This window comes from Nerophis lumbriciformis, linkage group LG12, assembly GCF_033978685.3.
Source record: "Nerophis lumbriciformis linkage group LG12, RoL_Nlum_v2.1, whole genome shotgun sequence".
Lineage (NCBI taxonomy): Eukaryota > Metazoa > Chordata > Actinopteri > Syngnathiformes > Syngnathidae > Nerophis > Nerophis lumbriciformis.
In genome coordinates, this window is record NC_084559.2 from 1,332,529 (window position 1) to 1,347,738 (window position 15,210).

The 15,210-nt window shown below is 39.0% G+C and overlaps 2 protein-coding genes across 3 annotated transcripts in view; one reads left to right on the forward strand and one right to left on the reverse strand.

The window, feature by feature from the left end:
- Positions 1-4,629, reverse strand: part of LOC140679237 (transport and Golgi organization 2 homolog) — a 71,890-nt gene extending 67,261 nt beyond the window's left edge. For both annotated transcript variants that reach the window (XM_072914234.1, XM_072914235.1), the window contains exon 1: positions 4,540-4,629. The gene's annotated coding sequence lies outside the window, so the exon portion shown is untranslated. The remainder of the gene's footprint in view (positions 1-4,539) is intronic.
- Positions 4,630-5,314: 685 nt separating this feature from the next.
- The window catches only part of LOC133623017 (splicing regulator ARVCF-like), a 670,015-nt gene continuing 660,119 nt past the window's right edge, over positions 5,315-15,210 (forward strand). The window contains exon 1 of the mRNA XM_072914236.1: positions 5,315-5,560. The gene's annotated coding sequence lies outside the window, so the exon portion shown is untranslated. The remainder of the gene's footprint in view (positions 5,561-15,210) is intronic.

Sequence of the window (15,210 nt, forward strand, 5' to 3'; positions counted from 1 at the left end):
GTTCAATCTCTCTCCTGTGTTATTTTGAAGCTGATACAACAAACGCGCTCAGAGGAGATAATGTTTGAAGAGAAGTGACCGGTTTATAAAAAAATTTTGTTTTGAAGGGGAAATTGCAAACTTCCTGTTGATTTTTGCTGGGGGTTGTCAATATATGAAATGTAGGTCTAAGTGAGACCTACATAGAGGGTTTTTGTTTCATGTCTCTCCGACCTTCCCAGTGGGAGTTACAGGCAGTTTTGTCATTTTTTTCTTCCGAGGAGCAGTTTTTTCTGCGTTTTATTCAAAAATTGCGCTAGAGCGCAATTTTGAGATTTGGTGTTAGGTTTTTTATTAGATCGCAATTTTTGCCAACCCTGATGTGTATGTTCAGTTTGGTGAGTTTTGAAGCATGTTGAGAGGGTGAAAATACAGCTCAAAGAGGCAAAAGTTACTGTTTTTAGCACTTTTTTGTCTTGAAGGGGGAATTGCCAACTTCCTGTTGATTTTTGCCCGAGGAAATTAATTAATGAAAAGTAGGTCTAAGTAAGACCTACATAGAGGTTTTTGTTTCATGTCTCTACAACATTCGTACTGGGAGTTATAAGCAGTTTTCTTTCTAGAGGGCGCTAGAGCGCAATTTTGAGTTTTGGTTTTTTGATAAAAAATTTTGCCGTATATTACTGATTGTGTGTGTAAAATTTGGTGAGTTTTGAAGCATGCTAAGGGGGTCAAATTACAGCGCAAAGTTGCGGAAGAATAATAATAATAAAACCTTACAAATTCAATAGGTCCTTATGTCCCATTGCATAAGGACTCCCTTTGGGAGTCCTTATACAATGGGCCATGCGGGCCCTAATAACAAATATTTGTTTAAAATGAGTGCACAGAAGGAGTTTGTCCAGAGAACAATGTTTAAATTACACCACTACACTGTTAGTATAGAACAGTGGTTCTAAAACCTTTTTATTCATTTTTTTACCAACTACTACCTTGGAAAACACTTGGCTCTTCATGACTAACATAAAATACAGTAGCGCAGTGGGCATAAGCATTCATTAAAAACCAAGGCAGAGGTTTGATTTAACAAATATATTTTATATTTTGGCCACTGTAACATTACAAACAGTTTGAACAGTAACAATGTGTTTGAATATAGGAAAAGAAAGCACTACACACACACACACATATATACAGTCGTGCTCATAAGTTTACATACCCTGGGAGAATGTATGATTTATTGGCCATTCTTCAGATAATATGAATGATAACACAACAACCTTTCTTCCACTCATGCTTAATGGTTGTGTGAAGCTATTTATTTACTGTTTACTCTTTTTAAATCAAAATGACAAAAGAAAGTACCCAAATGACCCTGATCAAAAGTTTACATACCCCAGTGACTTTGATCTGATAACATGCACAAAAGTTGACACAAACAGGTTTGACTGGCTAATCAAGGTTCCAATCCTCACCTGTGACATGTTTGTTTGTAATTAATGTGTGTATAAAAGGTCAGTGAGTTTCTGGGCTTCTGACAGACCATTGCATCTTACATCCAGTGCTGCACACATGTTTCTGGATTCTGAGTCATGGGGAAGGCAAAATAATTGTCAAAAGATCTGCGAGAATAGGTAATTGAACTGCATAAAACAGGAAAGGGGTATAAAAAGATATCCAAGGAATTGAGAATGCCAATCAGCAGTGTTCAAACGCTGATTAAGAAGTGGGAAATGAGGGATTCAGGTAGACCAGCAAAGATTTCAGCCACAACTTGCCAGGAAAATTGTTCCAGATGCAAAGAAAAATCCACAAATAACTTCAGCTGAAATACAGGACTCTCTGAAAAATTGTGGTGTGGCTGTTTCAAGATGCACAATAAGGAGGCACTTGAAGAAAAATGGGCTGCATGGTCGAGTGGCCAAAAAGTTACATTTTGGTCTCATCACTCCAAATTACTTTGTTCCAGAAGTTTTGAGGCTTGTCTCTGTGCTGTTTGGCGTAATGTAAGCGGGATGCTTTGTGACATTTGCGCAGAAATGGCTTTCTTCTGGCGACTCGACCATGCAGCCCATTTTTATTCAAGTGCATCTTGAAACAGCCACACCACAATTTTTCAGAGAGTCCTGTATCCCGTATGTAAACTTATGAGCACGACTGTATGTATGTATGTATGTATATGTACCAGAGGTGTGGACTCGAGTCACATGACTTGGACTCGAGTCATGAATTTGATGACTTTAGACTCGACTTGACAAAATGTAAAAAGACTTGCAACTCGACTTAGACTTTAACATCAATGACTTGTGACTTCACTTGGACTTGAGCCTTTTGAATTGACATGACTTGACATGACTTGCTACTTTCCCCAAAACTCAAAGATGAAAAAGTTTTATTCGGGAGCGCTCCGTATTTTTCATTGTGTACTTGTCTATCAGCGTTGCGTGTGTCAGCTGGTGTGGTCTCAGTACAACAGCCAATCAAATTAGATCTACTTTGTTTTCATCACACAGCATTCATCCAATCAAATTGCAGGACAACCAACGAAGAAGACATGTCCAAACCACACGCCAGTGAACAAAAAATTATACCTAAAATAATTTTGTTTGGGTATAAAAATTACGAGGTGGTCAACACAAAACGGTTTGCAGTATGCAACACATGCGGTTCGAAAATGACTGATGGAGAGGCAACAACTTCCAACTTCGTCCGGCATTTGAAGTTGCACAAAGAACGGTAAGTTTTGAATGTAAGATAACGTTTATTGGCTAAGTAACGTGACTTTTATTTGCTTTGTAGTTAAATCAGTGAGGCTGTAAACTCACTGCTAACGTTATAACGTTATTGCAAACACGGGAATCTGTTGCAGTTCACTACCTTATTCATACTTTTTGTTCAGTGATTTTTTTTAAGCAGGGTTACGTTAGTCAATATATCACACGTAACATTAGACGGCGGTCAGCAGCACCGCGTATTTTAGCCACCTAAAAAAAGACAAAAATAGTAAAATAAAGGTCAGTTAAAATGTATACTATATTATGAATATGTGTACCGTTTTAGCTAGCTTTCTGACATACTGTTGGTTGTTTACCTCAGTGGTCCCCAACCACCGGGCCGCGGCCCGGTACTGGTCCGTGGATCGATTGGTATCGGGCCGCACAAGAAATATATTTTTTTTCTTTTTCTTTTTTTAATTAAATCAACATAAAAAACACAAGATACACTTACAAGTAGTGCACCAACCCAAAACAACTCTCTCCCCCCTTTTGTTCTGGGCATTGAACATGAAGACTCTTCCTTCACTGTTCCGAGTGGCCATGAGAGTCTTGGCAGTGCCTGCCTCCAGTGCTCCAGTGGAGCGAGTTTTCAGCCATGGTGGCATCATACTACGCCCCCATCGTGCACAAATGACTGACAGGCTCTTGGCTAATTTGGTCTTTTGCAAATGCAATGCAGCATAGGGCCCTGACATATAAAAAGTACAACTTTTTTGTTATGTTCACGTATATGTCATGTTTTTTCAATGTTAACACTTTTGTACAAATAAGTACATTTGCACTTTATTTTTCAATGTGTTTGTTCTGTAAAGGAATGAGTTAATGTTTAAAATGACTGGTTAATAGTGCTATTATAAAGTGCAATGTCAGCACAATTTTCTTTCCTGCAATTTAAAATGCACTTGTTTTAATAAATAAATACAGCGTTTGAAAAGCATACACAATCTGTGTTAATATATTAGTCTGTGGTTAAAAGGACTTGAAAGGACTCGAAACTCAAAATGCAGGACTTAGGACTTGACTTGAGACTTTCCAGTCTTGACTTTGGACTTGACTCGGGGCTTGCCTGTCTTGACTCGGGACTTGACTCGGACTTGAGGGCAAAGACTTGAGACTTACTTGTGACTTGCAAAACAATGACTTGGTCCCACCTCTGATATGTACAGTATATATATATATATATATATATATATATATATATATATATATATATATATATACACACACACATACACACATATATATATAAATACACACACACACACACACACATATATATATATATAAATACACACACACACACACACACACACACACACACACACACACACACAATGTCATTGTACAAATCAACAAATGCATTTTTATCGGGTACTTCAAATACAGCTCAAACAGTAGTTCGTGAATGACTAACCAAGGCAAGGTACACTTACTAAAAAAGCCATAACATGATGCTACAAAATTAGCTTGTATGTGCAAGTAAAAGAGCAATGTAAAACAATTTAGTCTGAAACTAAACAAACGAGTTACGTTTTTACCTCAGTGACGAAACAATACAGAACACACATGCAGTACTAACTAGTATACCTGCGTCCATCCATCCATTTCCTACCGCTTGTCCCTTTCGGGGTCTACTTCCCGAGCAATATTGCGTTTACTTTAAGCATAACAACGCAAGCTAATGTTAGCAACAGTACAGTCAATAGTATTGTATACAAAAAAAACAACAACACGCAAACATTAGTAGTTAATGGCTGTTGAAGTATTGTAAGTAGTTACTCACCGGTTATATTCAGCACAAAGTTGTTTTATTGCACTTTTGTACCTACTGACTCCACACTTTCTGTGGCTGTTTAAAGGTGGCATTCCCATTTGGTGAACTCGATTTGTGACTCCGGTGTTTTTTTTGTTTTGTTTTTTACATCGAGTGTCTAGAATCCGCCCGCGATTGTATTATCGGCACGTAAAACGAGCGCACTCATTTTATCAGGCTCATGTGTTAGCTCTGATTGGCCAAATCAGCCGGTAGTAAGGTGGATACATTTTTATTTCCGGTATTTGATATTACCAGAATAAGAGAAAAAATGTGTACGGAACAAAACAAAAAGAAATGATAATTGGTAATTTTTCTGACTATTTTTTATTAAAAAAAAAATATATATATAGTTGTATACATATCTCTACACGAATTTGACCATAAATAAATGTTCAGCGACATTTGTTTGGCTTTTACTCTGAAAAGCCGGAATTGGAATAGCGTCTATCTATTTACGTGTACTTTACGGTGCAATAGTAAACAGTACATTGTTATTAATACTCGCCTAAAATTTTACTTACGTTTTTACAAGCGTAGTTCGAAAAAAAATACATTTTTCATAACAATAAAAAATAACTACGTGACATTTCCTGAAAAGTCGTGCATTTTGCTCCAGTGTGGATGGGCGGAGACACTGTGACCGACAGCATCCTGCTCTGTTGTGGATGAGAGGGGGTAAAAAAGGCTTGCCCTGACAATTCGTAAAACACGACGAATAATTAGCAATTATTCACCAACGCAATCAACTTTTGAATATATTATGATTTAGTGTTCTATTTATTGAATTATTGTTGTTGTTTTTTTACAAGTGCTGCGACACACGGGAGGCAAGTGAACGCACCACGATCTGATGTAGTAGTGAGCTTGACAGGAGGTCTGCGGCAGCACAATTAAAACGCTTCATTCATGCACCCTGGACTACTTGCTCTTACAGCTGGAGGCTCTCATCGCGCCTTTTGAAGGAGGATACCTTGAGGACAAAAGTGAGGTAAAAGATGCTGCGTTGTTGCATGTGGCGATCATGAGCTTGCGCCAAGTTTCGGCTGATGCCTTCCAACTCAATATAATAACAACATGCAATATGCAATAGTCAGAAATAATGGGAAAAAAATAATGCATTTGCATGAGCTGATCAACAGTTCTGTCATATTCCTACACATACACAAGCAATATAAATAATACAATAGAAAAACATGATTGTTTGTGTATGCTGTTGTTTTTCAACATTTTTTTAAGCCAAGGCACATTTTTTTCATTGAAAAGGAATGTTAAAAAATGAAACTCCACCGGGTTGTCTTTTTATTTATTTATATATATATATATATATATATATATATATATATATATACAGGTAAAAGCCAGTAAATGAGAATATTTTGAAAAACTTGATTTATTTCAGTAATTGCATTCAAAAGGTGTAACTTGTACATTGTATTTATTCATTGCACACAGACTGATGCATTCAAATGTTTATTTCATTTAATTTTGATGATTTGAAGTGGCAACAAATGAAAATCCAAAATTCCGTGTGTCACAAAATTAGAATATTACTTAAGGCTAATACAAAAAAGGGATTTTTTAGAAATGTTGGCCAACTGAAAAGTATGAAAATGAAAAAATATGAGCATGTACAATACTCAATACTTGGTTGGAGCTCCTTTTGCCTCAATTACTGCGTTAATGCGGCGTGGCATGGAGTCGATGAGTTTCTGGCACTGCTCAGGTGTTATGAGAGCCCAGGTTGCTCTGATAGTGGCCTTCAACACTTCTGCGTTTTTGGGTCTGGCATTCTGCATCTTCCTTTTCACAATACCCCACAGATTTTCTATGGGGCTAAGGTCAGGGGAGTTGGCGGGCCAATTTAGAACAGAAATACCATGGTCCGTAAACCAGGCACGGGTAGATTTTGCGCTGTGTGCAGGCGCCAAGTCCTGTTGGAACTTGAAATCTCCATCTCCATAGAGCAGGTCAGCAGCAGGAAGCATGAAGTGCTCTAAAACTTGCTGGTAGACGGCTGCGTTGACCCTGGATCTCAGGAAACAGAGTGGACCGACACCAGCAGATGACATGGCACCCCAAACCATCACTGATGGTGGAAACTTTACACTAGACTTCAGGCAACGTGGATCCTGTGCCTCTCCTGTCTTCCTCCAGACTCTGGGACCTCGATTTCCAAAGGAAATGCAAAATTTGCATGGTTGGGTGATGGTTTGGGGTGCCATGTCCTCTGCTGGTGTCGGTCCACTCTGTTTCCTGAGATCCAGGGTCAACGCGGCCGTCTACCAGCAAGTTTTAGAGCACTTCATGCTTCCTGCTGCTGACCTGCTCTATGGAGATGGAGATTTCAAGTTCCAACAGGACTTGGCGCCTGCACACAGCGCAAAATCTACCCGTGCCTGGTTTACGGACCATGGTATTTCTGCTCTAAATTGGCCCGCCAACTCCCCTGACCTTAGCCCCATAGAAAATCTGTGGGGTATTGTGAAAAGGAAGATGCAGAATGCCAGACCCAAAAACGCAGAAGAGTTGAAGGCCACTATCAGAGCAACCTGGGCTCTCATAACACCTGAGCAGTGCCAGAAACTCATCGACTCCATGCCACGCCGCATTAACGCAGTAATTGAGGCAAAAGGAGCTCCAACCAAGTATTGAGTATTGTACATGCTCATATTTTTCATTTTCATACTTTTCAGTTGGCCAACATTTCTAAAAATCCCTTTTTTGTATTAGCCTTAAGTAATATTCTAATTTTGTGACACACGGAATTTTGGATTTTCATTTGTTGCCACTTCAAATCATCAAAATTAAATGAAATAAACATTTGAATGCATCAGTCTGTGTGCAATGAATAAATATAATGTACAAGTTACACCTTTTGAATGCAATTACTGAAATAAATCAATTTTTTCAAAATATTCTAATTTACTGGCTTTTACCTGTAGTTTGTTGTTGTTTTCCTGTGTGTAGTGCTTTAGTTCCTGTCTTGCGCTATTATTTTGGTGGCTTTTCCTGTTTTGTTGGTGTTTTCCTGTAGCAGCTTCATGCCTTCCTGTGAGTGCTATTCCTTGACCTGCTTTGTATTGGCAAACAAGACCATTTCAGTTGTGCGGAAGCTATCCCTCTTTGTGGGGACATTGTTGATTGTCATGTCGTGTAAGTCTTTGCTGTCGTCCAGCATTCTGTTTTTGTTCACTTTGTAGCGAGTTAAAAGTGCAATTCATTGTCATTTGCCTGAATTATTCTGGATGCAATCTTACTTGGAGGGGAGGAAACAGGTGGTAGAGGTGAATGCCCCCCCAGTAAGCTGTGGAGTCCCCCAAGGCAGTATGTTAGGGCCTTTACTTGTTCCTAATTAACGTAAACGACATGTCATCAGCATGCGACTGTGAATTGTTCCTGTTTGCGGATGACTCGGCCCTGCTGGTATCCGGCAATGACAAATCACAGGTGGAAAAAATCCTCAGTGCCGAACTCTGTAGAATTTGCACCTGGCTCGCTGACAACAAGCTATCCATACACTTAGGTAAAATGGAATCCATCCTATTTGGGTCCCAAATCAACCTTAAGAAAGTCAGTGACTTCACTATAAAAGTGGGTGACATTGTTATCACCAGGAAAGATGAGGTCACCTACCTAGGTTCCATTCTAGAGGCTAATCTTTCCTGTGATAACATGGCAACCAAGGTAATCAAAAAGGTCAACCAACGAACGAGATTTCTCTATAGAATCTCCTCTCTGGTCAACAAAAGCACCATGAAGATTCCAGCGGGAACTCTCATTCAACCCTTTTTCGATTACGCATGCACCTCCTGGTACCCTAGCACCTCCAAAACCCTCAAATCTAGACTCCAAACATCTCAGAACAAGCTAGTCAGATTACTTTTAGACCTCCACCCCAGATCACACCTCACTCCTACCCACTTCTCCAAAGTGGGCTGGCTCAGGGTGGAGGACAGAGTAAAACAACTTGCACTGAGCCTAGTCTATAAAATCCGCTACACCTCCCTGATACCGAAGTACATGTCAAACTACTTCCATAACGTAAATGACCGCCATAACCACAACACCAGGGGGAGCTCCACTAACCACGTTAAACCCAGATTCCGATCTAGAAAAGGTCTTAACTCATTCTCCTTCTATGCCACATCAATATGGAATGCACTCCCAACAGGTGTAAAAGAAAGGGCATCTCTATCCTCCTTCAAAACCGCACTAAAAGAACACCTCCACATCCCACCTCCCCTGATTGTAATTAATCAAATGTAAATAATGAAATGAATATACTTGGTCTTATGCTTTCTGAACTCACTATGTTCACTGCTCGCTGTACATATCCTACCAAGTCAGACCTACACTGTTTTAATGTCCATTTCTCAGATGATATAATTGTTGATGACTGAAATATGATGATGGCAACCCAACCTAGCTATCAATCAGTTCAGTTTTACTTTCGTTTTGCATCGCCATCCCTATGCTTCAGTGCCATTTCCTAGCGGGACTTGCCTTTTGTTCATTTTTGGTTTAAGCGTAACATACCTTTTTACCTGCACACTGTCTGCCGCTGTGCTCTGCATGTTGGGATCACGACAAAACATTCCGACTTCTACAAAGCAATGCTTTGGCATGGAGTATTAATTACATGGTTACCCTGCACATTATTTGCATATTATAATCATTGTTTTGCAAATAATATTTTTTGGACCAATTAGGTGAAGTTGCATAATTTCCCGCGGCACACTGGTTGAAAAAAATTGGTGTATGCAGACTGTCTTATTGGATGCAATCTTCGGAACGAGCTGCCAATCAAAATACTTTACTGTTACCAATTTTATTTGCCATCCCTGGTTACATGAGTTGCCATGGGTGTAATCTTTCAGGTGTATTTCCGTCAATTACCGTATTTGGAAGTGGGGGTTTGAAACTTTTTTACCACCTCATAAAACACTTGGCTCTCAAGTACTACCATAATGACCAACATTAAAATACAGTAGCGTAGTAGGCCTAAATATTAAAAAAAACAAAGAAACAAGGCAGAGGTTTTATTTTAAAGAGTATATTTATTATTTTTGGCCACAGTTTGAACAGTAACACTGTGTTTGAATAGTTCATTAAGTGATTATTTGGCGTTCCACTAGTCCAGTATTATTATGTATTTTACAATGTACTGCTTTTATATTTCCTGTATTTTATATTATTACTTTGAACTGTTTTATATTTATATTTTTTATCCTGTAAAGCGTCTTTTGAGTACTCTGAAAAGCGCTACACCAAATAAAATGTATTATTATTATTACTATTATTATTATCAGGGGTGTCAAACTCATTTTAGCTTAGCATGGAGGAAAACCTGTGCACACGCGGGCCGGACTGTTAAAATCATGGCATTAAAACAAAATAAAGAAAGACAACTTCAGATTGTTTTCTTTGTCTTACTTTGGCTAATAATAAAACAAACACATTCTGAAAATATTACAATAAAAATATAGAAAAAACTACCGGCAGCGGTAACGTTTAGATCCATGAAGGAAAGAAGAAAGTGAAACATATAACTGAAACATAAACATTTTTATTCTTTTGTATTTATTTTGTATTTTTTTAATGTAACGTTTATGACAATCTTTTTCCAAAACACAATATAGAATGTGAGATATAACAGGATAATGCATACATTTATCATTTGTTCTCAAAATGGTTACAAAAAAGTGGGCCCTCCAAAAATGTACTGTAGGTGTCAGGTTCAAACATCGATGACATCTATTAAACGAGACAAGAAGCAAGGAATTAAACAGAGACATAATTCAATTTGGCTCAATTGAGGAGAAACGTGTCGACCTGTAACCTCTTACAGTGTCACCCGTGCTCTGGCGAAAGATTGTACGCCATTTGTTTTTATTTGGACTTTGGACATAATAACAGCTGTTTCTAAAGGAAACAGCCATTGTTTTCAGTCACATTAAGACAAAAGAAAAAGATGCCTCTGGCTTGGGCTAGTCCTCGATCGAGCTTGGGCAGGTCTTGGATCACAATAGATAACCCCTCCCGTCTCATCCCATCGTACACAGCGGAATTTTCCAAGCCTTTGGTTTGGTGCAACCATACTTGCCAACCCTCCCGGATTTTCCGGGAGACTCCCGAAATTCAGCGCCTCTCCCGAAAACCTCCCGGGACAAATTTTCTCCCGAAAAACTCCCGAAATTCAGGCGGACCTGAGTGACGTGTTGACAACACACAACAACAGTGTCTACCGTAAAGCAGTTCGTCTGCCGTAAACAGCAATGTTGTGACACTTTTAAACAGGACAATACTGCCATCTACTGTACATGCATATGTGACCCACCCATAATGTGTCACATTTTTGTGTTGATTTATTTATTTTATTTTTGTGGTTTGAATTCGTTTTTGGAGCTGTCATTACACATTTATCAGTATTCACATTGGTCAGTAGGGGGCGTTTCTTCCCAATTGAATGCTATCACCTGCAGACCGGAAGTGTCTTGTCATTCCGATGAGCGCGACCAGTCTGTGAACAATTGAAACGTCCTGTGTGCTTTTTCCTCCTGTATAACAGGTTAGTTTTGGTGAATCAACTCACTGAATAATATCCATGTGATCTTTATAAGTTTAAGTGCACATTCTGATGATGGAGCCTAACTCTAAAGTGTTTGTGAGTTGTAGTTTGTAAATGAACACTGAAATTCAAGTATTTATTTTATATATATATATATATATATATATATATATATAGCTAGAATTCACTGAAAGTCAAGTATTTCTTATATATATTTATATCTTAACCACGCCCACAACCACGCCCCCCGCCCCACCTCCCGAAATCGGAGGTCTCAAGGTTGGCAAGTATGGGTGCAACAAAGACAGCTTTCGTCTGTTCACTGGGAACCCAGAGAACGGAATTTTTTTTGATAATTTACATTAAATTTTTCTGACAGTGGGACCCAATTTTTATGACTTGATGAGGCCCCTGCGACTCCATTTTGAATATTCCTAGCGCCAACACTGATGGATTATTGGTGCGTGCAAAGCAGCAGCTGTTTTAAGGTACATTACATGGTGTAACAATGGTCACACCCACCATGTAATGTTCCCCAATATATATATGTAACAACCACAGACACTTCAATAAAATCCCCTGAAGAGCAGAGAAACCTGCGAAACAGGCTTGTAGGGATGAAATAGCCTTTGTGTTTTTTTCTGACCCAACGTGCACTTTTTTATTTATGTGTTTTTGTTTTTAAATTAATATTGTCAATTGTGTGCGTTCAGTATATACAGTAATATGATAACGCTGTATATAGCCCAATATAAATGACCAATTTTCAGTGGCGGGCCGTGCATTTCCCACTTAGGCCTTCAGTGATGTCCGACTTCAATAATTACCTCTCAAAATACCATCATTGATGTCACCACATGACCATTTCTGGAGAAATACTATGCAGAAACACATTTACGCACTACTGTGCATTGTACAAAATGGGTTATTTTCAGCAATTAAAACATATCTTATGTGGTACTGTCAAAATTAAAAATTGCAAAAAAAACATTTTAAACGTGAAAAAATAAAGAAATGAAATATCTGAACTCACATTTCATCGACAGCTGAGCTCGCTTCCGGGGGTTGGCCGACATGGTCTCACAAGATGTGGTTTCTCTTTAAATATCCTTCTTGAAAACGGCCTTGCAAACATATGTGTTGTTTTAAAATATAAAATATGCATACAAGATGCAGACGAGGCGTGTTGGCTGACTTCTTAAAGTTTACTCCACAGTGTACTCGTCAAAAACATCCCGCTGCCGGCAAGTCTACATTCAACAACCTAAACAGGTCATGCTCTTCACTACTGTGGCATTCTGGGTAATGTAGTTCTTATGTTACCTGGCTCATACATACTTGCCAACCCTCCCGAATTTTCCAGGAGACTCCCGAAATTCAGCGCCTCTCCCGAAAACCTCCCGGGACAAATATTCTCCCGAAAATCTCCCGATTTTCAGCCGCAGCTGGAGGCCACGCCCCCTCCAGCTCCATGCGGACCTGAGTGAAGACATCCTTTTTTCAGACGGGAAGACAACAGGGTGACAAGAACTAAATCATCCATACTAGAGATAAATTGTATTATTATGTTTATCTTACCTAAAAATAAATATATTTACTAATTTAAAAAAACAAAAACAAAATAAATTTTTACTATATTTTGCTAAAAACATCAAAATTAATTGTATTTTTATTTGTATTTTTTCTGACTCCTTACTACATCCAGCCATAGAATTATACATTAAAATAAACATATTTGAAATAATTAATTTTAAATGATCATAATTCATTTAAAATGACCATATTTAATTATTAAAATAATTACTTGTTTATCAACAACTTTAGCATTTTATTCATTACATTTTGAAGCTCTCAGAAGCCAAGTTATGTTATATTCCTCAAGATTTATTTATGCAAGTTTGAAGTATCAATTATCTAAACACAGTTTTGTTTGCATATTTTCAGGATGTAGATATATATATATATATATATATATATATATATATATATATATATATATATATATATATATATATATATATGTATATATGTATATATGTGTGTGTGTATATATATATATATATATATATATATATATATATGTATATATGTATATATATATATATATATATGTGTGTGTGTATATATATATATATATATTTATATATATATATATATATATATATATATATATATATATATATATATATATATATATATATATATATATATATATATGAAATACTTGGTGAATTCTAGCTGTCAATATACTCCTCCCCTCTTGACCACACCCCGCCCCACCACTGACCACGCCCCCTGCCCCCCTCCCCCCGAAATCGGAGGTCTCAAGGTTGGCAAGTATGGGCTCATAACATCACTATATATTTGCCTTAGGCCAGCTAGAAGGTCTTACTGACAACAACTCGTGATCTGATTGGCTATTGCAACTGTCTATCAACTGTATGTGTGCGTTCACTTACAGTGCACAGACGCCAGCATTGTTGAATCTGAAGGCTTCTGGCAGATTTGGTACAGCATGGCAACATAAGCTAGCTGAATTCTGATTGGATACAAACTAAAACTAAGAACAACAGCACTGGAAGGAGCATAATATGACATGAAGAGAATATGAATACTTTTAGATATTGTTGCGTCAGACCAGCCTTCCCTCCCAGGGAATTAAAGTCACTGGTCACTCCCAAGTTCTTTAGATGACATATATGCAGAGTAAGAAGGACCATCAAGACAGAATAGGAATATTATCAAGTTTTACTAAAACATTAGGAGACCAGTCCACACCAATGCGGTCATACCAGCATCTCAAATTGGTCTAACATTCTTCTTGAATACGAAAACAGCCCCCACCCTGTCTAGAAAGGAATACGGCCTCATTGTTCTAATACAGATAAGATATAAAGGGAGTACTCCAACTCCTACATTCCAAGCCTTCAAGGTAAAGCACATGGTTTACTTGCGGACAGAAGATACAAACACAGAAAGAGTACAAATGGAAAAACACTACCTGATCTAAACATGACTATGAATAAAGAAATAACTCTTAAACATATATGCATTATCCACAAGGATTCTTAATAGGACTAGTTGTTAAAGATCCCTAAATATTCAGCACAACAATTAAATGGGGTTGGAGATGTCCTCTTGGGTGGGGTGGAGTTTGGCAATAATCATGTGGTGCCACCAGTACAACACATCTTCAGTTGTGTTCCCCGGCGTCATTGGGCGTTTCGGCCATTTATCACAAGACACCCTCTGCCGAGGTTGGCCCACCACAGGCTGATCAGACCTGGGTGTGTGTCGCATGGTGGCACCACGTGGTTATTTGGCAGCCCATGCTGCATCCCTGCGCTTCAGCCACAGCCAGTGACTGCTCCGTTCTGCTGCGGTGGCAAGTTCTTTAATAGCCTTGCGTTGGGCCTGTCCTCTGATTCCTACTTCTTTCAGGAGCCTTGTGGTGGAACTGGCTACAAAGCCTCTACAGCCCACCTCCACTGGCCACACCTTCACGTCCCAGCCCCGTGCCTCTGCTTCAGCTGCCAAGTTGGCATATCGCAGCCTCTTCCGTTCGAATGCTTCATCGATGGCGTCCTCCCATGGGACCGTTAGCTCAACGATGAAGACACGGCGGCAGGACATGGACCAGAGGACCAGGTCTGGGCGCAGGCTGGTTGCTGCAATTTCGGGTGGGAAGATAAGCCTCTGGCTGAGGTCTACCCGCATTTCCCAATCTCGGGCTGCGTTCAGTGGGCCTAAGTCTGGAGGTGATGGCTTGCTCCGCCGTTTCTCTCCTTCCCGGATGAAAGTTGTTTTATATGGGAAGGTAGCCTGAGCATTTAGAGGCATGGCATTGGTGACTACTCTCTTATTCTCAAGTTCGGCAGCTAAGCACTTCAGTACCTGGTTGTGGCGCCAGGTGTATCTCCCTTGAGTCAGACTGGTCTTGCAACCTACCAAGATGTGTTTGAGGGTTGCTGGGGCTGTACACTGGAGACAGGCTGGGTCCTCTCCATACCAGAGATGTAGGTTGGTTGGAGAGGGCAGGACATCATATGTGGCTCTAATGATGAAACTTA